Consider the following 19,139-nt stretch of genomic DNA (forward strand, 5'->3'; position numbering starts at 1 on the left):
AAAAAAAAAATTTTCAAGAGTCTTATGCTCTAGTTTTTATTGTTTGTAACATCTTGCTCTTCTTATATTTTGCTGACTGATTCTTACATTCTTATCTTGGTCTTTCTCTTTTATGTTTTAGGTTTTTATGAAAAGAAGGTTTATTCCTTAGAGCCTGTTTACGTTTAGGAATGAAGCAATAGAGACATTGACTGTAATCTCGGTGTACACACTGATGGCCTCATTTTAGGGAGAGTGGGTGAGGAGCCAGACTCAATTTTTCAAGTCCCAAATGCTTCCATTAGAAGAGGTTTACCCATATTCCAACTCTGAGATTATCTTCCTAATTCTCATCAGGGAGGCCTGTTTGTTCGTTTGCTTCCTTAGCTAGAGGCGACACGGATGTTAGGGCTCCGCCGTTGGTGTCATGTATCATCCTGACCTCATTTACACAGTGTCTCTGAGTTCCAAGCCTCTGGTGTTCCGTGGAACAGAGTGCTCCCCCTACCTCCAGCTTGGATTCATCCCTTTCTCAGTACATTCTCGTCTGCAGCTAGATGTGGCTACATTAGATACCACTACATCAATTTCACCTTCAGTATTTTAATGAGATCGCTAACCCTCTCTTGTTTGTTGCTGTAGGTTAAAACCTTTTATAATCCCTTGTGGCCTTCTCAGTGAGGTCTGTTTCAGGAAGGAGAAGAGATATACTCAATATGCCTTCTTGAAATAGAATTGCTGGGTCTCTCTTGATATCATGTAAAATCTCCCAAAGCATTTCCTATGTGCTGCTCTCATGGTGTTTATTTCTTTCTTCCTCGTGTTCCATTTATTCATATACATATTTTATTTCCTCTCTAGACCATAATCTCTTTGGAGTTTAGGTAAATCTAGGCATGTGTAGTACTCTCTTTAATAATATTTGTCAAAGGAATAAATTAATAAATATAGAGAGGAAGCTCAGAGGAAGGAGTCTCTGACAGAGACTGCTATTTGGCTAATGTATTGCAATCTAAGTAGCATTCATCTTTACCTTTTTTTCTCAGAAATACAAATGACCCCAAATCCTAGCAATATCCCTACCTTTGGAACTACTTTAGGGAAAGAATAGTAAATTGTATTACTCCTAAAGGGTATCTCAAGAATTTTCTTTATTTTATGTGGTTAACCTGTAATAGAATCAGTCACCACAGTTTTTCCCCTTTGGTTTAAGTACCACAGAGACCAATACAAAAAGTATTTCCTAGAGGAAAGAGAGGAAAGGTAAGTGGCTTGAATGGTTTTCCTGTGGCTTCTATGTGACTAGGAAAAAGCATTTGTACTGATTTTAATTATAATGAAAACCAACCACAATACGCAATAGGAACATTGATTTTTAGATGTTCTTATCTTGGTCTTTCCCTTTTATGTTTTAGGTTTTCATGTTTTAGTTTATTCACAGCCAGCACACCTACATTGCTATTCCACAAACGCCTGAAGCTAAATATGAAAACCCTTCTTAATGTCCTGTGATCACCAAGGGACAAAGCTGTGGAATTTGTAAAGATGACCCAAGCTTCTGGAGTTATGCCAGTCACCCTTGGTGAGACTGGAGATCATCTCCAGGACTAAACTGTTCTTTTGAAACCCTCCACACCACAGGTCACTAAGAAGCCAATCTCCTAGCATGGAGAAGGTGGCAGAATTAGCATTCCAGTGCACTCAGCTCCTCAGTGACTTGTGCTTGGATGACTGAAGCTTTAAATTGCTATGCTAAATACATCAAGTAATTCACATAGGTAATAAATTTTGAAACATAACAGTCTTCCTGCAAAACTACTCCCTCTTCTATCTCTCCCTAAGAAAGAAAAATATAATTTCAACTTTGTCTTCTCTCTTTAAATTGTTCATCATTGCTTTAGGGTACACAAGCGAATGTTTGTTTTATTCCTGATCTCAATTTACACTGTTTTCTGAACTCCAGTTTCATAGCAGTTTGTCAATATTATCTTTCCAAAGGAACCAAGCAAACTGCCAGGATGCATTTCTAATGGCCTCCTGGTGGTAATTAACATGTCATTTATGAAATAATAACCCGCTTTTGTTGTACCTGACTTGAAGTAACTGCTCAGTTTTACTTGGACTGCATTGCTCTTTCCATATTGAAGACCTATGTTTAAAGTAATCAAAGAATGCTGTATTTCTTGAAGTGTAATAAAACCCCAACAAATTTGACATGTACCCTTTCTACCATGGCTACGTGCATGGAACCTTTACAATGCAATGTAGATCACATCTGGTATCTTTGGGTCTCTATTCTTCCCTGACACACCTCTCACTCAGGGAATTAAGGGTCAGAAAGCAGAGTCAACAAATTATCTTCTTAATATGACCATCAGGAAAATCTCCTCATCATAATCATAGAGCGGAGTGGTGACATAGTACAGCAGTTGTTTGAGAGGAAATATGGCATAGCAGTTATGCGCATAGATTCCAGAGCCAGGCTGGCTGGGTTCAAATCCCAAATCTATCACTTATCAATCATGTATTTTCTGGACAAGCTGCTTAGCTTCTCTGTGTTCACTTTCTTTCTGCAAGATGTTGAGAATACTGCCTCCCTCATTGGGGTTTTGTGAGTTAATTTATGTAAAATTCTTACATTAATTAGTGCCTGCCACATGATAAGCACTATGTAAATGTGAAACATGATGGTGGTGATGGTGGTGGTGATGATGTTGATACGTAGATTTGCTTGGTGAATTTTTGAGTATCTACTTCTAAACATTTAAGCCCAGACTGTAAAATTGCCAGGAAACAGCTCTGTGATAGGCTAGGAGTTTGGGAAAACAGTAGCAATTCTTTCTGAGATAAACCACATGGGAATCCTGGTTTAAGAAATCAGTGGTGTGGCCTTATGGGCTGAGCCCTGTCCTGATACTTAAGAAGCTTGGAAATTCCTACTTGTTCAGTTGCTGACAGTGGGCAAGTAATTTATCCTCTTGAACCTCTATTTCTTTATTTGTAAAATGAAGATACTGTATTAGATGAATTCAGAGGTACTTTTCAGCTCGAAAATCCTATCTTTTTAATCAGCTGTTTGTAAATCAAATCACATCTGGAGCGCACTGGGAAAAACTTGCCACTTAAAAAAGTACAATGTGACAACTGGGAAGTGCTTTATTATGGCAAAATCTCCCTGTTGATTCTAGCTTGTTAATGTAGCTGCTCAAAACCCAACTTTATTCGCAGGCAGCACACCGACATTGCTATTCCACAAATGCCTGAAGCTGGAAGTAAGAGGCTCTGATAGGAACTCAGCCAGTCATCTGCGCCAAGCTCACAGCTCTCTCTGGGCTAGGCACGAATGCACCTGAGTGGTGCAAATGGTTTGAGGCTGACTTGGCAGCCTTCACTCTCGGAAGTTTGCCTGGATTCTAACTTCCATTTGCACATATGTTATCTGCCTCTACCTCCTACTGAACCGCCATCTACCCCTCCCCCCGCCACACACTGGCTTGTAATAACTATTCATATTTCACATCGCCCAAGGGATTTTGAAGTTATTAATTATATTAAATTGTCTCCTGGGGAGAACCCAGACACATACACACCAATTCATGCTTTGAAGGTAAACATTAAATTTTTCGGTGCCAAAGAAAATGCAAAGGGAAGAAATATGATAATTGAGATGAAGTCTTCCTCCAGCTAATTGTCACATAAAAAAGACGATAATTAAAGTGTAGGGTGGGGAGAAAAGAGGACTAACATTGAACAAGCACCTATTCTGGGAGGCCTCTGACTCTAGAAGTTGTTCAGCAATGTTTTATTTCATCATTAGAGGATATGCATTCTATTCCCTACTGTACTTTTTCCCCCAAAAAGTTCCACAAAGATTCCTTGTCTAGAGTCACATACAGCCAGTAAACAGCTGACATTCTGGAATGTGACCTTACCAGAGGGGACTTCACTATGCTTTCTGGAGGTCTTCAAGACGTCCGTCTCATAATTCTTTTAAATTCCATTTTGTTCATCTGTAACCAATGTAATGAATACCCATTTTGTTTATACCTTTATGAACACATGATTATAAATTCTGAATCTTTATAAGAAGAGGTGGCAAATTTGCTGGTAAAATTGCCTTGAATCTACCATATTCTTATGATTTAAGGTTGGAGAAAGGTTTTACATGCTACGGCCGAGTATTTGCTCTCTACAGTTGAAATCCAGACAAAACGTGGAGAATGATACAGGACGTTAGCCAGTAAAATGTAATCAAATGACACGAGCTTCATCTACTGGTTGGGTTGTCCCACCTCAGAAACATTCAGTTGGACTGTATAAAGTGATTAAATTTTGTTCGCAAATGCAATCCAGAAAAATATATCCACTTCAGTTACCTTTTTAAAAAACAATAACTGAAACAGATACTAGTAACTAGAAATCTACAGACAAATAGGACAAAATGAACTGCATTTAGATGAATAATGTAACTCAAATATAACTAGCAATTTGCAAACAACAAGTAGCTGTAAGTGCTCTGTGATCCTTTGATAGCTTCCCCTCACTCCTCATTGGACAGTGATGAAAGTCCTGGTAAAAGTTCTTAGCCAAAACATCCATTAGGGTGGCTATTACCAAAAGAAAAAAAAAAGGGAAAGGAAAGGAAAAATAATAAGGTGAGAGTATGGAGAAATTGGAACTCTTGTTCATTTCTGGTGAGAATATAAAATGGTGCAGCTGCTATGGAAAACAGTATAGTGGTTTCTCAAAATATCAAAAATAGAGCTGTCAAACAATCCAGCAATTTCAGTTCTGGGTGTATACCCAAAAAAATTGAAAGCAGGGTTTTGAAGAGATGTTTGTAAAACCCCCATGTTCATAGCAGCGTTATTTACAATAGCCAAAAGGTGGAAGCAACGCAAATGTTCGTCGATGAATGAACAGGTAAACAAAATGTGGTATATACAAGCAATGGAATATTGCTCAGCCTTAAAAAAGTAAGGAAATTCTGAAAAATGCTACAACATAGATGAACTTTGAAGACATTATACTTAGTGAAATAGGCGAGTCACAAAAGGACAAATACTGTATGATTCTACTTATATCAAGTATGTAGAGTGATCAAATTCATAGACAGAATATAGAAGAGTTGTTGTGAGGACTGCAGGGAGAGAAGAATGGAGAGTTCCAGTTTGATTTGAGTCTGGGAAGATGAAAAAGGTTCTGGAGATGGGTGGTGGTGATGGTTGCACAACAGTGGGAGTGTACTTAACGTCACTGAACATTATACTTAAAAACAATATGGCAAATTCTTTGTTATGCATATTTTATCATCTGAAAAAGAACGGTGAAAGTTGGACAGGAGAGAAGAACATAACAGATTGTGTTAGTTCAGTCTGCCTACTGCCCAGACTAGAATTTACCCACATTAAAAGTTTGCACCTTTTCTTCTTCATACATAAAATGTCTTTTTTGTTTGTTTTTTTATTTTTTTAATTATACTTTAAGTTCTCGGGTACACGTGCACAACGTGCAGGTTTGTTACATATGTATACATGTGCCATGTTGGTGTGATGCACCCGTTAACTCGTCATTTACATCAGGTGTATCTCCTAATGCTATCCCTCCCTCCTCCCCGCTCCCCATGACAGGCCCCGGTGTGTGATGTTCCCCTTCCTGAGTCCAAGTGATCTCACTGTTCAATTCCCACCTATGAGTGAGAACATTCAGTGTTTGGTTTTCTGTTCTTGCAATAGTTTGCTGAGAATGATGGTTTCCAGCTTCATCCACGTCCCTACAAAGGACATGAACTCATCCTATTTTATGGCTGCATGGTATTCAATGGTGTATATGTGCCACATTTTCTTAATCCAGTCTATTACTGATGGACATTTGGGTTGGTTCCAAGTGTTTGCTACTGTGAATAGTGCCGCAATAAACATACGTGTGCATGTGTCTTTGTAGCAGCATGATTTATAACCCTTTGGGTATATACCCAGTAATGGGATGGCTGAGTCAAATGATATTTCTAGTTCTAGATCCTTGAGGAATCACCATACTGTTTTCCACAATGGTTGAACTAGTTTACACTCCCACTGACAGTGTAAAAGTGTTCCTATTTCTCTAAAATGTTAAGCATAGGGAGAGAATCACAGTTGTTTGAAAGGATCAAATAAATTCTTACATGTTATGTGTGTGTGTTGGGGTTGGGGGGCTCTTAGCTGGAACTCCTGCTGTAAGTCCACAGTCTTTTCTACTTTTCTAGTTATCACAGATAAACTAGCCAAAGTTCCTTCCTTGTGAGTTCTGAGACACTAATTGCATAGAGTTCTTCAATTGTCCAAAGACGGAGGAAACTAACATTGCCGAATGCTGACAATGTGCAAGTGTTGCAACAATGTTCTACTTACACAATCGCTGGACTGTAGAGCACGCTACGCTATTCTCATTTTGCTAATCAGGTAACAGGCTGAGAAAGACAACCATGGTTATATAATTTGGTACACTCAGACATCATTTAATGCAGGTAATACAGCCAATATATGAGTCTAGTATGTCTTCTTAAAATAGAAAGGAGAGGGTAAAGGAGGCAGAATGTTACCACAAATTGAGCTCCTGTGGTATATTGGTCACTGGTTCAGATTTCCCAGACTCACCATTCTCTGGGAATCATCTTCGTGATCTCTATAAAGGTGATCATCTTCATGAAGTTAGCAGTTGCTTACATCTGATCATGCAAGACTGTAAAATAACCCCACCCTGTCAGTTCCCTTTCATGTATTCCCACTCCCTTCCCAAAGTATTTCTGATAGTACTCAGGTAGTGTCACATCTATGCTGTCCAACCACTGAAATCAGCTATAGGGCACCTGCTAGACATAATGCTGCCGTTGCTTCCCCAGGGCACCTCTTGTTACCACTGCCAGTGCCTTTGCTGTTTGTCTCCCAGCTGCCATGGCACTACCAGCCACCAGCCACCCGCCATCCATCACAGGTGCTGCTCTCTCAGCTGCACATTGCCACTGGTTGTAAATACCCCTACTTCTTTCGCTAGGTGCCACAGTCCCCGAGGTACCTATGCTGCTGCCACTTCTACTTTTAAGTACGTATCAGGTAGAGACCCCTTATCTCATCTTAGTCTCAGGTAGAGACTGCAGTTCTTTGCGGGTACAGTCACTATTGCACTGGAACCTTCAGGTACCTGAGTCTGATGGTCAATGCCTATTTCGAAGAGAAAAATTTTTCTTCTATTTGGATAACGCTTGTTAAGATGAGTACCAAAGTGAAGTTACCTGTGTCTCGAAGTCTAACACAACTGTAGTGAGAACACCTTTTCAGGATGTATTCACAGCCCTCTGTCTCCCTAAATTACAGAAAGGAATTTAGGGAGCTGACCTACAATAGATTTGAATGGCAGGCCAAACTATGTAAAGAAATCATTCCTCCCTACTGACTTTCAGATTATTACCAGCTCAAAGTAGTTCTTCCTTCCAAAGTTTGTTTTCTGGATCCCCGTTTATCCTATGTGAAAATAGTATCCTGAGTAGCCTACTTCACCATTTCATCAGACTTTTTCAAACATCTTTAAATCCTACCAGCAGGCACAGCTTAGGCCTTACCTGGGTATCCTACTACAAAATTTCAGTCTCATTTAAATCCCACAAAACCCCTGTGAGGAAGATGTTATTATCTTCATTTTATAGATAAGGAAATGGAGTGGCTAAGTAACTTGCAATTAAACAGCTAAGCCATTAACATTAAATATTAAAACAGCTAGTTAGTGGCAGAATCAGGATTTGAGACAAGGTCTGGCTGATATCCAAAGCCCAGGCACTTCATCACCACCCCCTGCCACACCTCCCAAGCTCAGGGTAGAGCTTGTAAGGTGCTAGCCACCTTCTTCAATCACACAGCTCAGCAGCAGTATTTCTCAAGCTATGCCGGCTACTGCCCCTGAATTACAACTGCATTATGTCTACGTTGCACTTGGTCTTCATCACCCATATGTTTCGTGTGCTCTGCACTGTGCTGATGCCATGCAGAGAATTTTTAACACGTTTATCATTTCATGTGGGAAAGTAGTATTTTCCTTTCTGAGTGCTGATTAGAAAACTCCATTAGTCTAATGTCTTTTTTTTTTTTTTTTTTTTTTTTTTTCTGAGACGGAGTCTCACTCTACCACCCAGGCTGGAGTACAATCTTGGTACAATCTTGGCTCACTGCAACCTCCGCCTCTCGAGTTCAAGCGATTCTTCTACCTCAGCCTCCCGAGTAGCTGGGATTACAGGCGCCTGCCACCATGCCCGGGTAATTTTTGTATTTTTAGTAGAGACAGGGTTTCACCATATTGACCAGGCTGGTCTTGAACTCCTGACCTTGTGATGATCTGCCTGCCTTGGCCTCCCAAAGTCCTGGGATTACAGGCATGAGCCACCGCGCCTGGCACCAATGTCATTTCTTAAGGTTGACTCCTGCTCTGAGCTAGTACTCTGAGGTTTAAATGTTTATTGTTATTTGGTTTGGTTTGGTTTTTTCCCATCACACATGGGTTACATAAGCTTCTTATAAAACTGTGCTTAGTGACTGACCTCCGCTGTTTAGAAGCTCTTGTGTAATTTATTCTAGAAGGGTATTTGAGCTCAATGCAGAGGGTGACAATGAAGAAGGTAAAATTGTCTCCATTTGGCTTCCACTCAATTCTCCATTATAAGGACTCAATTACCATAGACAAGAGAAATGAAACTGACCTTTAGGTTATCATCTCATTCTCCCCTGCCAATACGTGATTGTTCTCTTCAGTACTATCCAGAATATTACTGATTCTAATTATAAATCAGTCAAGCAACAGGTCTTCATTTACAGTTTTCCCCTAAAGGATAATGTCAGTCCTGCCAGCCATTTTGGCTCTTCTTTGAAGTATTCAGCTTGAATCTAACCTTGTCCTTCACTCTATTCTCTTACCGACATTTTCATAGAGATGTGTTTTCACTTTCTTGATATATTTTGGGAGAAATGTTTGTTTTTATTCACTTCTTAAATATATGTTTTCATAATTTTTTATTTATTATTTATTATTTATTTGTTTATTTATTTGTAGACGGAGCCTTGCTCTGTCACCTAGGCTGGAGTGTAGTGGCACGATCTCAGCTCATCACAGCCTCTGCCTCCTGGGTTCATGCGATTCACCAGCCTCAGCCTCCTGAGTAGCTGGGCCTACAGGAGCCTGCCACCACACTCGGCTAATTTTTTGTATTATTTTTAGTAGAAACGGGATTTCACCATGTTAGCCAGGATGCTCTCAATCTCTTGACCTTGTGATCTGCCCGCCTCAGCCTCCCAAAGTGCTGGGATTACAGGTGTAAGCCACCGCACCCAGCATATTTTCATAATTTTTAAGGGGTGAGAGAGGCTTACGCTTACTCTGTCAAGGCTCAGTTCTGTTTTGTATGTGTTTTGTTATAAAGTGTGTTAGCAAGTCATCTCAAGGTGGATTATTAATAAATAATCCCTAGTCTTTCTCTGTACTCACACTTCCTCTGTGACTGACTTAAGTGGTATCTGACATTAACTTAGAGTTTTCACTTATAATAAAAGAAATACAGAATTTTAAATCTGGGAAATGGTAAGCAGCAACTAATTTAGGGGTAGCTATTGAAAATACTTTGACAAACAAGGAGACTGAGGCTCCTAGATTTTAAGTGGCTTCCCAAAGCTCAATGAGTTAATGGAAGGGCTATATTTGGAAACACAGGTCTTTCTAAAGTAGTAAATGAGTTGAGGTGGGTGTATTTTCTATTCCTCTTCCAAAACCGAACAATGTCAGTCACTGGTCCCATTTTTCTAGAGGAGTCTATGTTATAATTAACTTAATGCCAGCTGCTGTAACAAATGTGTCCTGAAATCATAATGTTAAGAAAATATGTTTTAACCCAATAAAAGTTTTTTTATTGTTCAAGCAACAGTCAAATATAGGTGCTTCTGGTAGTTAGCTGTCTTTCAAGTGTTCATTCAGGCATCGAATTCCTTCATATTGCCTCTTGGCACAGGGCTCCTAACTGGAATTGTCTCCATTTGGCTGTCAGGGAAAAGGCTAGAGGATGGTCTAGGAAATTGCTGTGACTTAGGCCTGCAAATCATATACATCACTTCCACACACGTTCCATTTCCAAAGTATGTTTTTGCTTTTCTTCTACACCAGGTGCAATTGTTCCCTTCTTTCATATTGCATAAGGATTTTACAGATCCCAGTTGGTGACTTTCTGTACAGTGAGGGCAGGTATATCCAGATCTAATGTTTTTCAGCCACAGATGCTTCCCATTCTTCTTCACTTCCCACGTGGTTGCTCTTAGAATCCTTTTGTGCCTTATACCTGAAGACTGGTTGAGGGGCATGGTTACATGTCACATTTTTAAAGCCAAAGTCATTTTCAAAAATCAGTTTACTCTGCTGAACTGAGCAGAAAACTGCTTTTGCTACCTGATGGGGTTCAGGACACACTACTCAAAAACATGACACCTTTGCATCTGAGAAAACAACAGAAGCAGGGAAGTCACTCTCATCATCTCCTTGCCCCTTTTCTGCTAAATCAAGTCATAAAACTTAGGAAGGATTTCCTGACCTTCCCCTGAAGCAGGTCATAAGATCCTCATGTGAGGGGTGCTCTCCATATTCCCAGAGGAAAGAAATGTCCTTACTTCTGAAGGCACAGGGACACAGAGAAGAATCTTAACAAACAGGCCTTATTAAGTTCCTCGTGGTTTATTGCCATTAGATCGTACTCCCTTTGCCCAGTCACACCTCTCCACAACAATCCTCTTCTTCATTTAACAGCAACAAAAAAACAAAAAAACAAAACAAAAAGATGCATAGGTTTTCCTTGTTCTTTGGGTCTTCATTTCCTTACGTAAGCTTCTGTGTCATCCAAAACTTAACCAAATTTGTATACTTTCTCTCTTAATCTGTCTTTTATTATAGGGGCTTCAGTGATGATCCTAGCAATGAGAGAGAAAGATATTTCTTTCCCCCCACTTACCTAATCATGTAAATATGGGAAGGAAGTTCATTCTTGTGTTATTTCAAGTAGTGTGTGATTTTCCTCTTGAAAATAAAATGTGTGAAGTTACTGCTCTTAAATAATTGCACTTGTCTCTACCCTCCTTACTGCTGATTTACAGTCAAAGTTCTAACCATATACTGCTATGCATATCTATACCCACCCTGGTGGTATTAAACTACTGGAAAGCATGGACATTGAATGGATAAAAATGAATACTAATGGCAGTGATGGCATATGTATATGTATAAAATGGCCCTGATAGCATCAAGAAGCAACTCCCTTGGAGAGAAGCAAGAGGTAGGTCTTTGCTTCCTTTGGTTGGAGAAGGCCAGACACCCTTGAGGGAGCAGTTGTAGTCAAGATGCTTATGTATATCCTCCCTCCCCCAAGCCTGGGCCTGCAGCTCTTCCTCAGAGTCTCTGAGCAGATATTTCTGCTAGCACTCACCAAGTGTTGATAGCTGATACTGAGTTTTTTCAACTGGTATAATTACGTCTCTCTGTGTTTCCTTGAGAATTTTATTGAAAAGTAGAGGCTGAAATTATGCATCCCTAGTCACCCACCATCATAATTCAAAAAGACTATAAATGAGAACTAAATTATTTATATGGCATTAAATTCAAAATTCTATTGAAATTAGATCTGTTGTCATCTGCATTTGTGATGTCATTATCTTGATGGGAATGGGGAAGGGTGTGGGATGTTTGTTTACTCAATAGACCTAGACAGGCCAGACAGAACTTTTTTATGTTTTTGTTTAAAAATAATTTCAAATCAAGAATGAATAAAATGACTAAAATTTTGTCCTCATCAAATGTTGGATAGAAATAGATAAAACTCACTGTCTTTAGTCTTTCTGATCTGCATGGACTATATGTAGGCATCAGAATTCACTTAAGTTTCCTACAGAGTACTTTGAGAGTCATTTGCTGAACTAGCTCAAATTTTTTCTAAGTAGGCTTGGCTGGCTATGGATGATCATGAAGAAGTTGAATCACTTTCAATGTTGTATCTATGGATTATGTTAAAATTTAATGTTCTGAAACCTTCCTGTGCCCCAGTTGGGATAAGGTCTCATGATTCTTATTATGCCTGACCAGTCTGTGTAGATTGCATTATACCATACACATCAACAGGAAATAATAATCATCAAATAACACTTGTGGGTTGTTCTACGTGGATTGTACATGTGACTGAACATGTAAATCATTACCTTGTTTAGAAGAGCCTAGTGTCCTATTCAAGAACTATAACACAGAGGGCCAGTCATCCTTATCCCCTTGATTTTCATTTAATCCATCGATATTCCTCTCTTAAATAGGTACATGATAATATTGCTCTGTACTGTCAGATTCTTTTTAAGTTAGCATGTGTGTTTTTGATCTATCATATTTTATGTCTTTATTTTTTTTTTTTTTGGAGACGGAGTCTCTCTCTGTCGCCCAGGCTGGAGTGCAGTGACGCGATCTCCGCTCACTGCAAGTGCCGCCTCCTGGGTTCATGCCATTCTCCTGCCTCAGCCTCCCGAGTAGCTGGGACTACAGGCACCCGCCATCACGCCCGGCTAGTTTTGGGGTTTTTTTTTTGTATTTTTAGTAGAGACGGGTTTTCATCGTGTTAGCCAGGATGGTGTCCATCTCCTGACCTTGTGATCTGCCCACCTTGGCCCCCTAAAGTGCTGGGATTACAGGCATGAGCCACCGTGCCCGGCCGATCTATCATATTTTTAAATTTCAAAGGGAAAAATAATTTCCCTTATTTTTGAGGAGCATCTCGTTGTAAAATTCACACATACATATTCACATACACATAAACACATTACATTCACCATATTACAAAAAAGTTACTTGAAAATGTTTTATTCTAAATTACATTTTATAAATTGTTTGGTTGAGAATATCTATGGCAGTTCCATCAGTTCATTCATTCAGTTGCAAGTCTAAGTATATGCCAGGTGTACAATATTGGATATTAGAGAATAATAGATGAGTAGTTGGTCGCTGCAGTCAAATATAATCAAGTTGGAAATAGACAAGTGGGAAGTTAGACTAGTGTAGGGAAAGCATAACCCCCAAAGGTTCTTAGCGAATGGATCCCTGTAAGAAAAAAATAGATTAACAAGAGAAAAGCAAAAGTTTATTAACGTGAATATTTTATAATATATTCAATATATAATATTTTATAATATATTATATAATATATAATAACGTGAATATTTTATAACACTCAGGAAATAAGTAGTTCTCCTAAAGATGGCTTATAGAGCATCTTCAACCAAGAATAGTAAATTTTTAGAGAAATGACAAGACAAAGGAAAAGACTTTGAGTCTCTAGGGGAAGCAACTTGTGAAAAGGCAATAATGGCATAAAAAGGCTAGTTAGTGAAGCTTGTTAATGTGGATTAACAATCCTCTGGTACCATCTCCAGGTCAATAAGGGTCTAAAATTGTCTTCAGTGGTTAACCTTTGTTCTTCCTGGTAAAAGGGGAGGTAGGATACCTTTTGTTTTTGTAAATCTATATCCTGCGTTTAGGTAAATGGAAGGCAAAGAGCTTTCCTGCCTCTGCTGCTTCTTGTTAGTCTTCAACTCAACCCTCCTCCATATTTTGGGGAGGCATATCCTCGTCTCCCGCACTATTCATCCATCCATTCATTGGATTCATTCACCCATCTGATAGGTACTGAGCACCTTCTCTGGGTCTCACACCTTCACTGTTAGTTACTGGAATATAGCTGTGATAAGATTAGTGCTCCCAGTCTGCACTCCTCAAACTTGGTCCAAATAAAGTCTCTACTTGTTTTAATTTTGCCTCAGTTTTGTTTTTTTGTTGTTGTTTTTCATTTTTCCTTTAAATAGCATGGAGCTTTTAGTCTAGCAGGAAGATGGGATGTGACTGTGGCTGTACCTGAGGAAAGCCTCACAAAGGAGTGAGCCACAGAGATGAGACTTGTGGGAACAGAAGGCTGACTGTAGAACCCCCTGTGAGGGTTTTCCAGGCAGGGGGACTCACAATGGAGACAAAAAGTGATTGGGAAAAGCTTCCAGAAAACCAAATATTTAAATATCCAACAAAAGGGTTGAGGGTATTGTGAGGAAAGAAGAAGTTTCTTTGAAGGCCTGGGAGTATTTTGCTTTGTTCGGGCATCAGGTCAATCCTGAGGGATAATGCCCTGACCCCCACTGAGAGTCATGAACAGTGGTTAATGAGCTCATTAGCAATTCAAATAGAGGAATACAAGGTGTTAACACCCTCACATCCACTGCTCTAGAAGCTTACAGTGTGACAATGCATTCAATTTAGAATCTCCAAAGGAGCCCTCTTTCTTTCTCTCTCTTTCCCTTCCTCTTTGTATCTTCTCTTTCTCTATGTATATATCCTCCATAATTCTAGTTAGCTTTAGAGAAGGGTAAAAATAAAAAATAACCCTCCATTTTTTATTATCACTCCTCAGTTCTTCCTCTCTTGTCTCTTTTTCATTTACCCTTGCTTATTTTTTTTTTTACTTTTATGTTTTTTCTATGTATTCTCTTTTCTATGTTTTATCTCTTTATGTACCCGTTTTCCCTGTCCACACAACTAATATGTTTAACATACTGATGGGTTTACATTGGTTTCCATTTGCTCTATGTAATACACATGTACTATGTACTTTGTCCTTTATTGTATGTGATATTTTCATCTTCGTCGCTCTCTCTCAAAAAACTACAAAATAAAAAGCTTTTCTTCCATAGGGTTCTTACATTCTCAGGCTTCTCTTTCTTGATGTTTATGGATTTTGAGGGTTTTTTTATTCTTAAACACGACTAGAATAAAAGATTAGTAACCTGTATAAACATGTTTTATGATCATTCAAAAAATATACTTACATCCTGCCAAATTTTCCCTACTTAAAATGAAAACCAATAAAATATACAAATATAGAGAATACAATTGAAGGTCTTTTCTTTTTTTGGCCTTTATGCACAGTGATAACTGGTTTTCATATTAATGAGCCCCAAAACAGGAATAAAAACCTCTCCTCTGAATAACTTAAATTTAAATGTTTTGCTATGTAATCTAATTTTTAATGAAATTCTTCTTCTAATTAAGGAAATATTACACGATCAGTATATTTCTAAAACGTAATAAAAAGAATCAAAATGCTCATAAAACCAACAGTTCTTCTCCCTTATCAAGGTTTTAATTCAACCTTTATGATATTGCTTATTCCAAATATATAACAATAACATATTGCTGACTCCTATTAATCTTTTATTCAATTAGGACCCCATACCTTATATGTCCTTTTCATTTTTGAACAGAGATATGAATTTTCATATTTATAACTTGCCCGTGCTTCAGAATTACTTTTATCACCTAATTTTATTTTAGAATTTTATTTTCCATAAAATTAGTAGTAGCATCTATTTAAGTTTTACCTGTATGTTTATTATTTCCAAATTAATGAAATAAAATAATGCAAATTGTTTCACGTGTCCATGTGCAGAGATCACCAAACAGGCTTTGTGTGAGCAACATGGCTGTTTATTTCACCTGGGTGCAGGCAGACTCAGTCAGAAAAAGGAGTCAGCAAAGGGTGGTGGGATTATCATTGGTTCTTACAGGTTTTGGGATAGGCAGTGAAGTTAAGAGCAATGTTTTGGGGACAGGGGGTGAAGCTCACCAAGTACATTCTCAAGGGTGGGGAGAATTACAAAGAAACTTCTTACGGGTGGGGGAGATTACAAAGTACATCGATCAGTTAGGGTGGGGCAGAAACAAATCACAATGGTGGAATGTCATCAGTTAAGCTATTTTCACTTCTGTGGATCTTCAGTTGCTTCAGGCCATCTGGATGTACACGTGCAGGACGCTGGGGATATGATGGCTTAGCTCAGGCTCAGAGACCTGACACAAATAAATTACATAAAAACTCTCCTTTTTCTTTAGAATCTATTATGTAGAACGCATGGTGTTAAGTATAGGAGAGGAAAGCAATATCCTGTGTATGGCTGACACTACCCCTATAACAAAAAAACAGATTGACAAGAGAAAAGCATAACAAATCTATTTAACAAAGTTGTGTGGGTTTTTTGTTTTGTTTGCTTGTTTCTTTCAGTAGAGACAGGGTTTAACTATATTGGCCAGGCTGGTCTTAAACTCCTGTCTTCAAGCGATCCACCTGCCTCAGCCTTCCAAAGTGCTAGGATTACAGGCGTGAGCCACTGTGCCCAGCCTGTTTAATAGAGTTTTATGTGACATGGAAGACTTCAGAAATGGAGACCCAAAGACCCAGGAAAAACTGTACTTTTACGCTAAGTTTTATGAAAGAAGTGAATAGTCGTGGGGAAATGTGATTGGACAAAAGGGGATGATCTAATGGTAATAAATTGAAGGAAAACCAGCAAGGCCTGTCTGTTCTGATTTTCCTTGTTGTCTCTGTGTAACATTCCTTCCCCTGGATATGGGGAAGACCCCTCTGGAATGAGAGTCTTCTGATGGACTTTCAGGAAAAGTAGGTCAGAATGTGACCTTTCTAAACGTTATGGCTAGCTCTGGGAGAGAGGAGCTCTGATTTCTATGACCTGCCTTGGGAGAGAGGAATTCTGGTTTCTATGACATGCCTTGTGGGAGAAAGGGGAATGAGAGACAAGAGGGCCAGAGACAATCAGAGAGACCTTGCTTCTGAGGCCCTCCCTGTCTCCTTCAGTTCAAAGTACTCACGATGCCATGGTACCATGCTTTGGGGTATCATGTCCTGAGCCCTGAAAGAAGTATCAAAAATAATAGATTCAAACATAAAATCTCTTTTAAAATCTCCTCAAAGGAAGTGGTAGTTTGTGCATGTCACAGTAATACCGCAAATGAGTAACCCTGAATGCTAGAGACCAATGTGTCCCCAAAGCCGGTTGAGTAGTCTAGATTCTTGAAAAAGTTCTAAACTGTGACAAAATAAGAAAAAAAAAAAAAAAACATTATAGAGAGGTTTGTTGTTGTTTTGTTGTTTTTCAGAAATAAAGCCCTTCCTTCTGAATTTACAGAAGTGTCTTCATTCTACTGTTGTGGTAGCTTTCATGAAAACTTTTTATTTTAGAATAGATTTATATTTTATTTAGAATAGATTATATTTATAGTACAGAGAGTTTATGTTTAATGATCTTGCATTAGTGTGGTATGTTTGTCGTAACTAATAAACCTATGTTGGTATATTATTATGAACTGAAGTCCATACATTTCTTTTGTTTTTACCTAATGTTCTTTTTCTGTTGCAGAAAATCATCCAGGATACCACATTACATATAATTATTAGGTCCCTTAGACTGTGACAATTTCTCAGATTTTCCTTATTTTTGGTCACTCACAATTTTGAGGATTATTTGTCAAGTATTTTGTAGAATGACTCTCAATGTGAGTTTGTCTGATGTTTTTCTCATGGTTAGTTTGGGTTATAGGTTTGGGAGGAAAAGATCATAGAGGTAAAGTGCCATTCTCATCATATTTTATTAAAGGGATGTGTGATCAATGTGACTTATCACTATCGATATTAAACTTCATCATGTAACTGAGTGGTGCTTGTAGGGTTTCTTTATTTTAGGGTAATTCCCCCACACTCCAACCCCCTTCATTTCTGCAGTCTTTCGGAAAAAGTCACTATGTGTAGCCCACACTTAAGTAGTGGGATTTATGCTTCTCCTCCTTGGTATCTATATATTCTATAACAGCATCTATATACATTACATAGAATTCTTCGACACAGGAGATTTTTCTATTCTAACTCATTTATTCATTCAATCAATCATTACATCAGTATGGACTCGCGGATATTATTAGGTTGGTGCAAAAAGTAATCGTGGTTTTTGCCGTAACTTTCAAACCTAATATTTTATACTTTGGCTATAATCCAACACTTTATTATTTTTTGGTTACTAGTTTCCTAGTGAGTAGCTCCTTTTAAATGGAATGATAGTGATGGTTGATAATTATTTTGTGAGATTTTTAAAAAATGTATTTATTTAATATCCTTGCAGGGCCAAGAAATCTGAAAACCCTGTGTTGTTACTTCAGTTGGAAGAGAGGGACACAGTGGGCATTCAATTCTCACTCAATGAAATTAAAAACATTAGAAACTGCAAGTGTAGACAGCAAGTGTTTATAGGATGAGGATGAGATGGTTTCTGTCTAAGAAGTTAGGGAGATGACATGGTAGAGAAAGTGGAATTTAAGCATGGTCTTGAATATTTTTTAAAGGTAACAATACATTTACGAAAGCTGATTTTTTGAGTGATAACTATTCACTGCATACAAAACAGTTATTCACCCTTACCACCTTGCCAATGCCTAACATTTGAAATTGAATTTCAAACCTTTCTGTAATCAACATGTCTCATAACAGTACATTGTAAATGACATTTATCACTTTCCACTTGTGGTGAGGACTATAATTCTTTTTTAGAAGAATTCAAATTGGACTAGAATGCTTTCTACTTTAGAAAACTATAGAGGTTGCCAATTGCTTGATTATGTACTGTAATACTTACCCAGCATCAAGATCTGATTATATATTAAAGAAGTCAAGCATTACATTAAGTAGTTCTTAATCAGTTCCAATTCCATCCTTAACAGTGGCAATTTTACCTGTCTAAAAAAAAAAAAAAAAAGTCTTGGAATTAATTTGACACAATAACACATGTGTTTAATCTCTGCTTATTCCTGAAACATCATTAAAATGACAGTATACATGGTAAAATATATAAATTCATGCAGAAAAAGAAATGGGCAAGAAATCAGAAGACTGGAGAGGTCAACACATTTTCAAAATCAGGAAAGGGGATGGAGGAATACATCTGACTGATGGGAGCAACAGAAATAGTAATGAAATGTGAAAGCCTGTGGTAAGAAATGCCAGTTAGCACTGTCAGCCCCCTCCACCCTGTCACCTTTTCACAGAATCCTAGAAAGTCACAGAAACTGGAGGTACTGGGGCTTGCTGAAGGTGAGGTAAAACCTGGAGCTCAAAAAGGGAACATGGTTAAAAGTCTGAAAATAGATCAGTTGGTACCAGCTCTCCATGTCCACCATGTATATCCAACAAACTACCATTTTTCTTACTCAATATAACCAAATGTTAGATGATTATTCTTTGG

General features: G+C 38.3%; 1 protein-coding gene across 1 annotated transcript in view; it reads left to right on the forward strand.

Moving 5' to 3' along the window:
* The window catches only part of MAGI2 (membrane associated guanylate kinase, WW and PDZ domain containing 2), a 1,457,999-nt gene that overhangs the window by 912,065 nt on the left and 526,795 nt on the right, over positions 1-19,139 (forward strand). The gene's annotated exons all lie outside the window — the stretch shown is intronic.

Source organism: Colobus angolensis, unplaced genomic scaffold, assembly GCF_000951035.1.
Source record: "Colobus angolensis palliatus isolate OR3802 unplaced genomic scaffold, Cang.pa_1.0 Scaffold74, whole genome shotgun sequence".
NCBI classification, from domain to species: Eukaryota; Metazoa; Chordata; class Mammalia; order Primates; family Cercopithecidae; genus Colobus; species Colobus angolensis.